This window comes from Rana temporaria, chromosome 5 (assembly GCF_905171775.1).
Source record: "Rana temporaria chromosome 5, aRanTem1.1, whole genome shotgun sequence".
Taxonomy (NCBI): domain Eukaryota; kingdom Metazoa; phylum Chordata; class Amphibia; order Anura; family Ranidae; genus Rana; species Rana temporaria.
The window spans coordinates 88,942,721-88,956,202 of record NC_053493.1 but is presented as its reverse complement, the minus strand read 5'-3'; the positions used below and the strand labels follow the sequence as shown (position 1 = coordinate 88,956,202).

Sequence of the window (13,482 nt, the reverse complement as noted above, 5' to 3'; positions counted from 1 at the left end):
AAGGCATAGACCCTAGCACATACACTTGCTTGCAGACTATCACTTCAAGGACCAGCTAGCACTGATGTAGGGACCTGACACTGGCTCTGTCAGGCCCGAAGCAAATGACCTTGCAGGCAGGGTCCACGGCCCCTATGGTTTAGCAACATGGAAGTTCTTAGGCCTAGACCCTAGACCTAGTGGATGCAAGGGTGGTGGAGTTGGAATCCTCCTATCCCCACTGACCACCATCTAGGTTCTTCATTCTCCTCACTTTTTGTCCCTCTCATCATTTGAAGCTCACTGTATAGGTCTATTCTCTCAAATTTCCTACTTTCTCTCTTCTGAAATTCACACAATCATTCTCAGCAACATCCCTGTTAATACTAACACTCCTACTACAGTACTACCTCGGATTGCGAGTAATTCAGTTAACAAGCGTTTTACAATACAAAAATCTTGATTCGGTTTTCAAGCGTTGTCCCGCAAAACAAGCAGGATTCAAGCCTTTGCAGTGTGCAGTACCGCATTTGGTCAGAGGTGCAGGGGTGCCAGTGACACTTGGAGCTGCTCAGAGCTGCTCGGATGCACTCAGAGCCACTGTTTCAGAGTGTTTCAGAGTGCATCCGTGTGTCTCCTGGCCACATGCGTTACTGCATACGATAAAAATCACTGTGGAATGAATTATCTGAGTTTTCATTAACTTCTATGGGGAAACTCATTTTGAAATACGAGTGCTTTGGATTCCAAGCATTCTTCTGGAACAAATTATGCTCGTAATCCAAGGTATCACTGTACTTTTAAACGTATTAGTCTAACCTCCTCATTCGACCTGAAGCAATGAGTACATTCTTCTACTCACTCTAATGGCACCCCCTACAACCTCTCCAACAATCCTTTTCCTCTTTCTGATCACCACCTTATTAGTTTCACCCTCTCTTCCACCCCCTTTCCCTCCAACTGCCTAACATGTACCCGTAGAAACCTTTGCCACTTCAACCCTTCTCTTCTCTATGCTGCTCACCACCTCTATAACATAATTTCCCCCCTGTCCTGCCCTAATCTAGCCACTTCTGTCTATAATAGATCCCTGTCCTCCACCCTGAACAAGCTAGCCCCCATAACTACACACAGAGTTAGGCCCCAACCCCTACAAGCCTGGCAAACAGATGACACCAGAAGTCTCAAAAAATGTAGCTGTGCTCTTGAGCATCTGTGGCGTAAGACTAAGTCTCAAAAAGACCTCATCCAATATAAATCTGCCCTCCAAAAATAAAATTCTTGCCTCCACACTGCAAAGCAGACCTATGTTATCACTCTCATTAATACCTTATTTTTCAGTCTCTGTCAACCCTTCTCTACCTTTAACTCTCTATGTCATCCTCCACTCCCTCCACCCACTAACTCACTCACTGCCCAAGAGATCGCTAATCACTTAAAAAATAAGATTGATTTAATTTGTGAAGCTCCACTCTACAGATATCCCCCCCTCACAACGTATTCAACCCTGCTACTATAGACAAGGTTGCTAAACTTGTTTCTAACGCCCACCTAGCCACCTGTTCCTTTGACCTTGTTCCATCTCAAATACTGCAGTCACCCTTTGACTCTATCCTACACTCTCTAACCCACACCTTAAATCTCTCCTTCTCTTCTGGAATCTTCACCAACTCTCTAAAACCTGGACTAGTCATCCAAATACTTAAAAAGCCTTCCTTGGACCCCACCAATATTAACAACCTATGCCCCATCTCCTTGCTCCCTTTTTCCTCCAAACTCCTTGAATGCCTTAGTGACCACCTCATTAAGAATAATTTTCTTGACCCCCTTTAGTCTGGATTTAGTCTGGATTTAGTCTGGATTTCACCCTCAACACACAGAAACCGCTTTCCTAAAACTCACAAATGACTTACTAACAGAAAAAAACAATATCCACTATTCTGTACTTCTACAATTCTACTTCCTCTTTCTTTCTCCGTCTGGGTCCCCCAAGGTTCTGTACTTGGACCTCTCCTATTCTCAATCTACGCCACCACCGTTGGTCAGCTGATTCAATTTCATTTCTACGCTAACGACACCCAAATCTATCTCTCTACTCCTCAGCTCACTAATTTACTAACAGACATATCAGGCTGGATCTTACACCACTTCCTCAAACTCAACCAAAACCAAGCTCATAATATTTCCTTCCCCACGTGCTCCCTTCCCCTGACTTCTCTGTCAAGATCAATGGCACAACTATCAACCCATTCTGCATGCCAGGTAGCTAGCTTGTTATCCTGGATTCTAAACTCTTCCTTTGGCACCACATCCAATCACTTTCCAAAGCTTACCACATTAACCTCCGTCACATCTCCAAATACGCCCTTTTCTTAACCAATGACACCACAAAGTAAATCCCTGGTTATCTCTCGACTACTGCAACCCCCTCCTCATTGGCTTACCTTTAAAAAGACTATCCGCTATTCAGTCTATCATGAATTCTGCTGTCAGACTCACCCATCTTACAAACCACTCTGTGTCTGATACCCCTCTCTGCCAATCCCTTCATTGGCTGTTACTCACCCAACAGATTTAATTTAAAATACTAACAATAACTTACAAAACCATCCACAACTTGGTCCCAGCTACACCACTAACCTAGTCTCAAAATACCAACCAAATTATTCTCTTCGAACATCCTGCTCTCCCTTGTCATCTCCTCCCATGCTCGCCTCCAGGACTTCTCCCGAGTAGGGTTGAGCTAACCCGAACTGTAAAGTTCGGGTTCGGTACGGACTTTGGGTTTTTCCCGAACCCTAATAATTGAAAAAAGTTTGGGTCCGGGATCGGAGTTCGGGAAAAAAAAATGCGCGGAGGTCCCCGCAAATTCAATAACCAGACCCTTTAGGTCTGGTATGGATATTCAGGGGAACCCCGCCGTCAATTTAAAACAAAATATTACGTGCGGTTTGTTAAAGGGGTCTTCCAGATTCTGATAAACCTCCCGCCCGCATACCCCCACAACCACCGGGCAAGAGATGTGGGGATGAGACCCTTGTCCCCATCAACATGGGGACATCCTCCCCATGTTGAGGGCATGTGGCCTGGTGCGGTTCAGGAGAGGGGGGGCCGCACTCTGTCCCCCCCTCTTTTCTGCGGCCGGCCAGGTCAACGTGCTCAGATAACGGGTCTGGTTATGGATATTTAGGGGGAACCGCACGTCATTTTTGTTTTAAATTGACGGCAGGGTTCCCCTGAATATCCATACCAGACCTAAATGTTCTGGTTATTGAATTTGCGGGGACCTCTGCGCATTTTTTTTTCTAAAAGTCTGTGTCCCATTGACTACAATGGGGTTCGGAGTTCGGGTTCGTTTTTTTTTTAAAGTTCGGGTTCGGACCCGAACCCGAGCACCCAGGTGTCCGCTCAACTTTACTCCCGAGCCTTACCCATCCTTTGGAATTCCCTACCTCTATCTGTCCGACTATCTCCTACTCTATCCACTTTTAGGCAATGCCTGAGAACTTTTCTCTTCAGAGAAGCTTATCCTGCCTTCTCCTAGCAACTGTAATTTTATTTTCTCCATCAGCTCATTTTCACAGTTATTACCTTTTGTGTCACTTAACCATCCCTTTTAGAGTGTAAGCTCTAATGAACAGGGCCCTCTGATTCCTCCTGTATTGAATTGTATTGTAACTATACTGTTTGCCCTCACGTTGTAAAGAGCTGCACAAGCAGTTGGCTAAATAAATCCTGTATTATAATAATAATAATAATAATAATAATAATAATAATAATAATAAGAATAATAATAATAATAACAAGAACAGATCGGGGTAGTTCAATTAAGCTTCTGTAAACCTTGGAATCTATATAAAGCCTACAGCACCCTTAAAAGCCACCAAAAAATTCCATAATTTCCCCTTCCCCATTGACTTCAATGCATTTTATGAAAATGGTGAAATGTGCAGAAGTCACTCAGTTTTGCCTTAATTATGTTAGGGATGAAGATTCTCAATTTCCCTCATTCATAGTCTTTAGCGGTAAAGAGTTGTTTCTGTGGAAGATGTTTCACATGTAACTGACCAACTAGCAGAGTTGAGATGCCAGTCAAAATGATATAGGCAGATGACACAGCTTTTCAGATTATGGGCTACAACTCAGCTAATTTCAAGTAAATTGGGTAGAGAAATTAATTGTAGTGACTTTCCTATCTCTTTTTTTTAAATGTCCAAGTTTTTTTTTTTTTATAATTGGTCCAGATTTTTATTCATGTAAAGTTCCTTGGTTAGATCCTTAAAGTGCTAAGTATGTGCGTGCATTTTCAAATTTTATGAATTGGAGATATCAGCTTACTAAATAGGGGAATAATAGGGCAAGCTACGTAGGCAGTCACCTAAAAAGCTACAAGTTAAACAGTCTAACTTTAGATATACTTAATTTTCCATTTCTGTAAGCTGGAGTACCAGGAGAATTACTAGAGATTTTTGCATCTCCCTCAAAAAAATAATTATGCATTACATTTTCTAATACAAAACTTGTCTTGCACGCAATATCTCCCACGACACCTTAAATATAGGTCTCAATAGCATATTTGCAGCTGCATTTCAGGTAGATGTAAACAATACAGATTAATGCAGCTCTGTATTTATTAATACATTGTTAAAATGCAAGCAGTGTTCTGCAATTCCCTATACAGCAGCACTCAGACTGGCAGAGGGAGGGGCAGTACTGGCTAATTAGGTGTGTGGTATACAAAGGTGTTGACTAGGGATGAGCCGAACATACCCGGGTTCGGTTCGCATCAGAACGTTCGAACAGACCGCGGGTTCGCGCGAACATTTAGAACCCCATTGAAGTCTATGGGACTCGAACGTTCGAATTCAAAAACGATCATTTTAAAGACCAATATTCAATTTAATGTTGGTAAACGTCTTTCAGAACCCGGGTCTTGCCCCAGGGAACATGTATCAATCGAAAAAAATATTTTAAAAACGGACGTTTTTGCGGAGCAGCGATTTTAATGATGTTTAAAGTGAAAAAAAAAAAATGAAAAATTCCTTCAAATATCACACCTGCTGTGTGTCTCTAGTAGTGGCACATGTTTAGAAATGTCCCTGCACAACATTAAATTATTATAAGAACAAAGTAATTTAATACTGGTTGCGCACGTGCTGTGTGGGAACAATATCTCGATTATTTTAGGGGTGGTGGGGGGGTGGCATTATCTTTTTGGGAAAGCAAAATTGTAGAAAAAAGGGCACCCCTCAAACATACTGTAATTGTAGCGCAACAAAGAGCCACGTGCAAAGTATTGCATCAAAAATTGTTATTAGGCGCCCTTGTTACACAGGGGCATAAAAATGTGTCCGTATGCGCAACATAACACTGCAACCCCTCCCAATATCTGTAATTGGAGCGCAACAAGAAGCCACGTGCAAAGTATTGCATCAAAAATTGTTATTAGGCGCCCTTGTTACACAGGGGCATAAAAATGTGTCCGTAGGCGCAACATAACACTGCAACCCCTCCCAATATCTGTAATTGGAGCGCAACAAGGAGCCACGTGCAAAGTATTGCATCAAAAATTGTTATTAGGCGCCCTTGTTACACAGGGGCATAAAAATGTGTCCGTAGGCGCAACATAACACTGCAACCCCTCCCAATATCTGTAATTGGAGCGCAACAAGGAGCCACGTGCAAAGTATTGCATCAAAAATTGTTATTAGGTGCCCCTGTTACACAGGGGCATAAAAATGTGTCCATAGGCGCAACATAACACTGCAACCCCTCCCAATATCTGTAATTGGAGCACAACAAGGAGCCACGTGCAAAGTATTGCATCAAAAATTGTTATTAGGTGCCCCTGTTACACAGGGGCATAAAAATGTGTCCGTAGGCGCAACATAACACTGCAACCCCTCCCAATATCTGTAATTGGAGCGCAACAAGGAGCCACGTGCAAAGTATTGCATCAAAAATTGTTATTAGGTGCCCCTGTTACACAGGGGCATAAAAATGTGTCCATAGGCGCAACATAACACTGCAACCCCTCCCAATATCTGTAATTGGAGCGCAACAAGGAGCCACGTGCAAAGTATTGCATCAAAAATTGTTATTAGGTGCCCCTGTTACACAGGGGCATAAAAATGTGTCCGTAGGCGCAACATAACACTGCAACCCCTCCCAATATCTGTAATTGGAGCGCAACAAGGAGCCACGTGCAAAGTATTGCATCAAAAATTGTTATTAGACGCCCCTGTTACACAGGGGCACAAAAATTAGGCCTTAGGCCACGTGCAAAGTATTGCATCAAAAATTGTTATTAGACGCCCCTGTTACACAGGGGCACAAAAATTAGGCCTTAGGCCACGTGCAAAGTATTGCATCAAAAATTGTTATTAGACGCCCCTGTTACACAGGGGCACAAAAATTAGGCCTTAGGCCACGTGCAAAGTATTGCATCAAAAATTGTTATTAGACGCCCCTGTTACACAGGGGCACAAAAATTAGGCCTTAGGCCACGTGCAAAGTATTGCATCAAAAATTGTTATTAGACGCCCCTGTTACACAGGGGCACAAAAAATAGGCCTTAGGCCACGTGCAAAGTATTGCATCAAAAATTGTTATTAGACGCCCCTGTTACACAGGGGCACAAAAATTAGGCCTTAGGCCACGTGCAAAGTATTGCATCAAAAATTGTTATTAGACGCCCCTGTTACACAGGGGCACAAAAATTAGGCCTTAGGCCACGTGCAAAGTATTGCATCAAAAATTGTTATTAGACGCCCCTGTTACACAGGGGCACAAAAATTAGGCCTTAGGCCACGTGCAAAGTATTGCATCAAAAATTGTTATTAGACGCCCCTGTTACACAGGGGCACAAAAATTAGGCCTTAGGCCACGTGCAAAGTATTGCATCAAAAATTGTTATTAGACGCCCCTGTTACACAGGGGCACAAAAATTAGGCCTTAGGCCACGTGCAAAGTATTGCATCAAAAATTGTTATTAGACGCCCCTGTTACACAGGGGCACAAAAATTAGGCCTTAGGCCACGTGCAAAGTATTGCATCAAAAATTGTTATTAGACGCCCCTGTTACACAGGGGCACAACAATTAGGCCTTAGGCCACGTGCAAAGTATTGCATCAAAAATTGTTATTAGACGCCCCTGTTACACAGGGGACACAAAAATTAGGCCTTAGGCCACGTGCAAAGTATTGCATCAAAAATTGTTATTAGGCGCCCCTGTTAAACAGGGGCAGAAAAATTAGGCCTTAGGCACTGGTGGCGGAGCACAGGAAAACAAAATTTCTTACTAGCTAACAGCATGAAAAGTGAGGAGGAGAAGGATATTCCATCAGCAGCACAACAGGACAGTCACTCAGCATCAGCAGTCTCAAAGGGATCTGATATTTCAACACAAAATTCTTATTCAGTAACATCAGCATCAGGTGCTTGGTAGCCGGTGTTGATCCAAGCCTGATTCATTTTGATGAAGGTCAGTCGATCAACAGAGTCGGTGGAGAGGCGTACCCTGTGATCGGTCACAAAGCCTCCAGCAGCACTGAATGTACGTTCTGAAAGAACACTGGATGCAGGGCAAGCCAGTAGCTCAATTGCGTACTGTGCAAGCTCTGGCCAGTGATCCATCCTCAAGACCCAGTAAGCCAGAGGATTTTCCGTGGGGAAGGTGTCCAAGTCGGATCTTGCCGCTAGGTATTCCCGGACCATGTAAACCAGACGCTGGCGATGGTTGCTGGAACCGGTCAGACCTTGGGGCTGCGGACTAAAAAATTGTCTGAACGCATCGGTCAGACGGCCACCTTCTCCACCGCTCCTTCTCTGACTCACCGAAGCCTCAGCAAGACGTTGTCCAGGGCCAGGTTTTGGTAATCCCCCCGGTTCTGGGAACGCATTGCACAGACCCTTCTGCAAGGCCTCCCGCAGTAGTTTCATCTTCTGCTCCCTCTGCGATGGCAACATAAGATCCGTTACCTTACTCTTGTAACGTGGATCAAGGAGAGTTGCCAGCCAGTAATGATCCCTCTCCTTGATAGCACGTACACGAGGATCCTTACGCAGGCTTTGCAGAATCAGGGAGGCCATGCAGCGTAGGTTTGCAGAGGCATTCGGGGCACAGTCCTCTGGGTCACTGAGGACGACAGGATCCTCAGCCACCTCATCCCAGCCACGTAAAAGTCCACGTGTTCCTTGGGACTGTAAATGATCCCTTGAAGACTGCTGCTGTTGATGCTGAGTGCTAGGCTCCACCTCCATGCTGCTGATACAATCCTCCTCCTCCTCCTCTTCCTCATCCTCCTCCTCCTCTTCCTGTGTTCCAGGTGGGCAAGCAGGAACAGTGTCTGGATAAAGGGGGCCTTGAGAGGTAAGGAAGTCCTCCTCTTCCTCCCTCTGTTCTGCCTCAAGGGCCCTGTCCATTATTCCACGTAGGGTGTGCTCCAACATGTGAATAAGCGGGACAGTCTCACTGATGCATGCACTGTCACTGCTCACCATCCTCGTGGCCTCCTCAAATGGTGACAGGACAGTGCATGCATCCCTGATCAAGGCCCACTGGCGTGGTGAAAAAAACCCAAGCTCCCCTGAGCCAGTTCTGCTGCCATATTGGCACAGGTACTCATTGATGGCCCTCTGCTGCATGTGCAGCCGCTGCAGCATGGCCAACGTAGAGTTCCATCTGGTGGGCATGTCACAGATTAGGCGGTTCTTGGGCAGGTTGTATTCCCTCTGGAGGTCTGTCAGCCGAGCAGTGGCATTATATGACCTCCGGAAATGCACACAGACTTTCCTGGCCTGCCTCAGGACATCCTGTAAGCCAGGGTACCTGCCCAAGAACCGCTGCACCACCAAATTGAGAACATGCGCAAAACAGGGCACATGGGTGAGTTTTCCACGTCGCAGGGCAGAGAGGAGGTTGGTGCCATTATCGCTGACCACCATTCCAGGCTTCAGCTGGCGTGGCGTCAACCACCTCTGAGCCTGCCCCTGCAGAGCTGAAAGAACCTCTTCCCCAGTGTGGCTCCTGTCTCCCAAGCACACCAGCTCTAGGACCGCATGGCATCTCTTGGCCTGCATTCCTGCGTAGCCCGTCGTACGCCTACGGAGCACGGCTGGTTCTGAGCCAACATCACCACAGGAAGAGGCCACAGAGGAAGAAGAAGAGGAGGGGGTGGAGGAGAGAGGTGTGTCACAAGCAGTTGTAGTGTTTTGGAGGCGTGGTGGTGGAACAACCTCCAAAACTACTGTGCCTTGACCTGCGTCCTTCCCAGCTGCCAGCAGAGTCACCCAATGGGCCGTAAAAGACAGGTAACGTCCCTGTCCATGCCTGCTGGACCATGAGTCAGCGGTAAGATGCACCTTACCACTGACCGCCCTGTCCAGCGAGGTATGGACATTGCCTTCCACATGCCGGTAGAGAGCCGGAATCGCCTTCCGTGAAAAAAAGTGGCGTTTGGGTACTTGCCACTGAGGTACTGCACATTCCACAAACTCACGGAAGGGGGCAGAATCTACCAACTGAAAAGGTAGCAGTTGAAGTGCTAGCAATTTTGCTAAGCTAGCATTCAACCGCTGGGCATGTGGATGGCTGGGAGCGTACTTCTTTCGGCGCTGCAGCAGCTGGGGCAGGGAAATTTGTCTGGTAATATCAGTAGATTGGCCGGATGTACTACCACTACTACGTTGTGACACACCTATTTCTACACCTTCGGTGCAGGCTGCAGAGAGGACTAGGGGTCTAGTGGGGTTTGAGGTCACAGAAGGGCAAGGGGAGGACCGCTTTGGTCTTTGGTGTGGGTCTTTCTGGTATGCCTGCCAACGAGCTGCATGGCAGGTCGACATATGTCTGGACAAGCATGTGGTGCCCAAGCGGGTGATGTTTTGGCCACGCGAGATACGCTTGAGACATATGTTGCAAACAGCAAAGGTAGCATCTGATGGACAGGTTTCAAAAAAGGCCCACACCAAAGAACTTTTGCTGTACCGTTGAGACACAGCAGCGCCACGTAATGCAGTTGGTGTACTGCCCTTAAGCTGACCCCTGGAGGGCTTCCTGCCTCTTTGAAGATGTGCCTGTGCCTCGTCCTCTTCCTCCTCCTCCTCTCTCCTACCAGGCACCCAGGTAGAGTCAATGACCTCATCATCCCCTCCCTCCTCATCATCACTGGCGACAACCTGGCAGAATGCTCCAGCTGGGGGAACATCACTCCCAGATTGTTGTCCCTCTCGGCCACCCCCTCTCCCTGGGCTCACATCAATGCCTTCCTCTATCAGTGTTCCGTCATCGGAGTCTTCAAAACGCTGTGCATCTTCAGCTAGCATGTACCCAACACTGTGTTGAAACAGTTCGGGGGACTCCTCAGGAGGACACGGTGGGACTAGGGAAGGATTGTGTGATCCCATTGTGCAGAGGGTAGAGGACGCCTTGGCAGCTGCTTTGCCAGACAAACTATAATCAGTCTGTGTGAGAGAGGATGAGGAGGATGAGGACGGCTTGGTCATCCACTCAACTAATTTCTCAGCATGTTGAGGCTCAACACGGCCAGCTCCCGAAAAGAAGGACGTGCGGCCACGGCCACGTGCTGAAGAGGATGCACCACATCCATCACCAGCGTTACCTCTAGATGCAGAGCCTGCTTGCCCTCGTGACTCTCTGCCTCTCTTTGTCCTTCCAGCCATAGTTATGCGTTCAGGTGTTATGTAACAAAATAGTCGCTGTCACACCGACTGCGTTCAGATGGTATTAAACAGCAACCACACAGTAAGAGCGACTTGGCTCAAGTGTAAAGTAACAAAATAGTCGCTGTCACACCAACTGCGTTCAGATGGTATTAAACAGCAACCACACAGTAAGAGCGACTTGGCTCAAGTGTAAAGTAACAAAGTAGTCGCTGTCACACCGACTGCGTTCAGATGGTATTAAACAGCAATCACACAGTAAGAGCGACTTGGTTCAAGTGTAAAGTAACAAAATAGTCGCTGTCACACCAACTGCGTTCAGATGGTATTAAACAGCAACCACACAGTAAGAGCGACTTGGCTCAAGTGTAAAGTAACAAAATAGTCGCTGTCACACCAACTGCGTTCAGATGGTATTAAACAGCAACCACACAGCAAGAGCGACTTGGCTCAAGTGTAAAGTAACAAAATAGTCGCTGTCACACCGACTGCGTTCAGATGGTATTAAACAGCAATCACACAGTAAGAGCGACTTGGTTCAAGTGTAAAGTAACAAAATAGTCGCTGTCACACCAACTGCTTTCAGATGGTATTAAACAGCAACCACACAGTAAGAGCGACTTGGCTCAAGTGTAAAGTAACAAAATAGCCGCAGTGACACCAACTGCCTTTAGTTGCTATTAAACAGCACGCATGCAGTAATAGCGACTGCGGTCAAATGCGATTTAACAGCACGCACGCAGTGACACCAACTGCCTTTAGTTGCTATTAAACAGCACGCACGCAGTAATAGCGACTGCGGTCAAATGCGATTTAACAGCACGCACGCAGTGACACCAACTGCCTTTAGTTGCTATTAAACAGCACGCACGCAGTAATAGCGACTGCGGTCAAATGCGATTTAACAGCACGCACGCAGTGACACCAACTGCCTTTAGTTGCTATTAAACAGCACGCACGCAGTAATAGCGACTGCGGTCAAATGCGATTTAACAGCACGCACGCAGTGACACCAACTGCCTTTAGTTGCTATTAAACAGCACGCACGCAGTAATAGCGACTGCGGTCAAATGCGATTTAACAGCACGCACGCAGTGACACCAACTGCCTTTAGTTGCTATTAAACAGCACGCACGCAGTAATAGCGACTGCGGTCAAATGCGATTTAACAGCACGCACGCAGTGACACCAACTGCCTTTAGTTGCTATTAAACAGCACGCACGCAGTAATAGCGACTGCGGTCAAATGCGATTTAACAGCACGCACGCAGTGACACCAACTGCCTTTAGTTGCTATTAAACAGCACGCACGCAGTAATAGCGACTGCGGTCAAATGCGATTTAACAGCACACACGCAGTGACACCAACTGCCTTTAGTTGCTATTAAACAGCACGCACGCAGTAATGGCGACTGCGGTCAAATGCGATTTAACAGCACACACGCAGTGACACCAACTGCCTTTAGTTGCTATTAAACAGCACGCACGCAGTAATGGCGACTGCGGTCAAATGCGATTTAACAGCACGCACGCAGTGACACCAACTGCCTTTAGTTGCTATTAAACAGCACGCACGCAGTAATAGCGACTGCGGTCAAATGCGATTTAACAGCACGCACGCAGTGACACCAACTGCCTTTAGTTGCTATTAAACAGCACGCACGCAGTAATAGCGACTGCGGTCAAATGCGATTTAACAGCATGCACGCAGTGACACCAACTGCCTTTAGTTGCTATTAAACAGCACGCACGCAGTAATAGCGACTGCGGTCAAATGCGATTTAACAGCACGCACGCAGTGACACCAACTGCCTTTAGTTGCTATTAAACAGCACGCACGCAGTAATAGCGACTGCGTTTCTGTGCAATTCAATAGCCCAGTTGCATTAACAGCGACTGCGCTTCTGTGCAAATAAATTGCACCGTTGCAGTAACAGGTAATGCGTCTGTGTGTGCAATTAACTAGCACACGTTAAATAACACAGAATAATTATATTTAAAGTAAATCCCTAATGCAGGCAATACAACACGTTAGAGCGCTGCATGTAGAACAATCTCCTGCCTGATAGATAAACTAGCTGAGCTGTACAGTTTATAAATATATTGACAACGCCTAAGGATGTGAATATATTCTCTACAAACTGTACTTTTAACTATACTGACTACACTTCCTACTCTATCTATCTATCTATCTATCTATCTATCTATCTGGTTAAGACACTGTGTCTCTATCTCTCTATCTCTCTCTGTCTGACTGACTGATCTTCTCTAGAACCGCCAACACACTACACTAGGCAGCCGTGCAGGCTGCCTTTTATAGTGGGGGGCGTGTACTAATCCCCCTGAGCCATAATTGGCCAAAGCCACCCTGGCTTTGGCCAATTATGGCTCTTCGTTTTTTGAGCGCTGTGATTGGCCAAGCATGCGGGACATACAGCATGCTTGGCCAATCATCAGCGCTCAACGCCCCAGTGAATTATGGGACGTTTTGCGTCACTCGAATTTGGCGCGAACGACCTGTTTTGTTCGAGTTTCGACGAACGATCGAACGACCGATGTTCGAGTCAAACATACGTTCGAATCGAACGCGGAGCTCATCCCTAGTGTTGACAAAGAGCTTTCTGATAGGAGGAGAGTGAGCAGAAAGATAACCTTGCCAGTCTGTCCAATCAGCAGGCTGGAGTTGGAGAGAGATTGTATTATTTGTGGTTGTAAACCTCTAAAAATGAAAATTAACAAAGCATATCCTTCTATATTGTGTACTTCCCTAAATTCAAAGCTCCTAGTGATATTTATGGCTGCTGTCTTCCTCCTCTGCTA

General features: G+C 46.3%; 1 protein-coding gene across 3 annotated transcripts in view; it reads left to right on the top strand.

Moving 5' to 3' along the window:
- Positions 1-13,482, top strand: part of HDAC9 (histone deacetylase 9) — an 821,625-nt gene that overhangs the window by 706,910 nt on the left and 101,233 nt on the right. The gene's annotated exons all lie outside the window — the stretch shown is intronic.